The 2,828-nt window shown below is 35.9% G+C and overlaps 1 protein-coding gene across 6 annotated transcripts in view; it reads left to right on the top strand.

Moving 5' to 3' along the window:
- The window catches only part of LOC117948854 (suppressor of tumorigenicity 7 protein homolog), a 52,685-nt gene that overhangs the window by 36,697 nt on the left and 13,160 nt on the right, over positions 1-2,828 (top strand). The gene's annotated exons all lie outside the window — the stretch shown is intronic.

Below are 2,828 nucleotides of genomic sequence, written 5' to 3'. Positions count from 1 at the left end.
AGCTATGAATCATAAAGTATGCCAATATCTTATTAATAGTTGATCTATTCTTATTGTTCATGGTGCAGCTCCAGCATTTGTTTGTAAAATGACACATCGCTCTGCTGCCTGCTTCAGATTCCCAGATTAAAACTAATGAATACAACCTTACAAACACTAGAATAGAATGTTTTCTTTATAAGACACATCTACAATGTCATATCTACATCTACTACACAGCTTTTGAGCTGTGTAGTAAGTACCTACAGTCTCAAACATACAATGATGGTAAGCTTTTATACAGGATACAACCTGTAGAATATTTAAAGTGCATACCTTTTTAAAATAGTTGTATTAACTGTTTGATCATTACTGATTTGTAGTTTCTAACCTGATCCATTTCTTACCCATTACAACAAAAGAAATATAGAGACTAGTAAAATCAAGTATGTAATCATGACATAGTAAAACCGGATAAGCCTTCTGTTCTGATTAAAGTGTGTTTGTGAGAAGAGATTTACAACCCAGTCTAGGAGTAGGCCATACTCTGCGAGTTGAGAGACTAACATTGAACTTGTCAAGCTGCAGTAGACGAGATCTTAGAAATTGAAGTCTGTGTAGCAATATCCTCCACAGTGACTCAGGGCGAGCTCTGCATAGCTTTCGTTCTACATCAGTGATGCTTTGATCGTGGTTAATCCATCATATGTATATTTGCTCTCCCATGGAAATTCATTCATTTCAAAAGAGGACATTTCTCAGTGCTGCATAATTCCTTTGGTTCCATTGCAAATAATACAGGGAAACATTTATCCTACACATGCATCCATAATACAGCATTCATTAAGTGTCACAGTCTGCTTTTTTACAGCACCATTTGAATTATGTAATGAAAAAAAATTGTTTTAACAGCAAGCTGAAGAGGCAGCGCAAGTTTGAAGTTGAAATGCTAAGGATGTATAACCTAGGGTTGGGGGAAGAAATTGACACAGCGTAGTATTGTGATATACTCCGTGACAATACTGTATAGATACACAGACGCCAAGTGTTGTTCTTTTATTAGATATAAAATATTTTATAAATGTGTTGGCCAGTTTGTCTGCTGGACAATCCCACTTTGCAACAATAAAATGTAAGTGAGATGAAACAACAGAGAAATGTATCTTTTAGATAAAACAGATGTTGACAAAGTTTCCTTTTGTGGATGACATTTGAAATTGGTAAAAAAAAAAGGTAATAAATTAATATATTACAGTATATTGAAAATAATATGTTAAAATAATACTGTTTCGTGACATAAGTATCGGGATGATGTCGTATCATGAGGCGTCTGGTGATTCCCACCCCTAGTAGAACCTCATTTAATCAGTTTAATCGCCGCACGTTTCCTCCGAAGGCTCCTGTTGTTGAACGGTTTGTGGAGGCATGACGCAGCCGGCTTTTATTTTCAGCCAAACAACTTTGAATTAAATAGGATTATGTGTGTTGTATTATATCAACAAGCCATGATTGGGAAAAGAAATGCAGTCTAATTATTTTAACTGTACTAATCCTCAGTTTTCTGGCAAATAATCACTTCGGCGTAAATCCCTCCATTAAAACCAGAGTTACAGGGTGGAGCACATTCTTTTTTCTTTGTTACAGCAGACGTCTGAGACAGTTTAGGTGCAGTCACTAGATTAATAGGTTAATAGGTCGGTTCTTGAAATGAAAGAATGTAATGTAGCATGAATTCAGAAGGTGTGTTGGACGGACATCTTTGTGAAACTTCTTAATAGTTATTGGTGGGATTGATTATTTCTCCTGGAAGTATTATTTAGTGGCTTTTCTACTCTTTATAGAGTAAAACATTGTGTATCCTTGTTTTGATTAAGACACAATGTGGTTAGATGGTAAGATAGTTGCCAGTGCTGAAATAAGGAATTGATTAGTAGAAAAATTGAAATCATTTATTAAAGCTAAATAGCAAACATTTGCTGGCTCCAGCCTCTCACATTTAGGGATTGGCTGCTTTTTTCTCTGTTTTATATTGTTTTAATTTGATAATTTGTGACAAACAATTTGTGAAAACTAGCAATATGATGTCACCAAAGGCTCTTCATGGGCATTTTTCACTATTTTGTGACGTTTTGAAACATGTTTGTGTTGCTGCTGCTGGTCATCATGACCACCATCTATATATTGAAGTGCTACAAATAGCGCTGGCTCGGAGTCCCTGCTCTCTTTAGCTTCTCCACTCTAGATCTCATCCCTTCCCAGGTCACTGTTGCAGTAATCCAGAGCCCTGCAGTTTGGTTCTGCTGTGTTAACTTCAGAAAGGAGAACTAAAAAGCCAAATGTTGTAAAATGTCAAAGCAGTTTTTTTTTTAGCTGTACTGCAACAAACCCCACTGGCCCACTGAAGGCAATGAAAGCATTTATTCTGATGTGTAGTCATGGGAGAGGCTTTCACACTTGTTTTAACTTATGTATTGGTTTTTATAGAATTTATATCAAAACCATTTTGCTGCTAAATAAATAGTCACTTTGAGCTATGAATCAGCAAGTATGCCAATATCTTATTAATAGTTGATCCATTCTTACGGTTTATGGAGCAGCTCCAGCATGTGTTTTGTGTGGTTTGTGTATTTTAAAGAATTTATTTCGAACCCATTTTGCTGCTCCATATATAGACAGCTGTTAACACTGAAATGCAAAACTGCCACCCTGACATTTAGAGACTGCCTCTCTGAGCTCATAGGTTTGTTTGTTTTGTTTGAATTTCACACTCTGAGCTATGAATCATAAAGTATGCCAATATCTTATTAATAGTTGATCTATTCTTATTGTTCATGGTGCAGCTCCAGCAT

This window comes from Etheostoma cragini, chromosome 8 (genome assembly GCF_013103735.1).
Source record: "Etheostoma cragini isolate CJK2018 chromosome 8, CSU_Ecrag_1.0, whole genome shotgun sequence".
Classification (NCBI taxonomy): domain Eukaryota; kingdom Metazoa; phylum Chordata; class Actinopteri; order Perciformes; family Percidae; genus Etheostoma; species Etheostoma cragini.
This window is presented reverse-complemented; position numbering and strand designations above follow the sequence as displayed.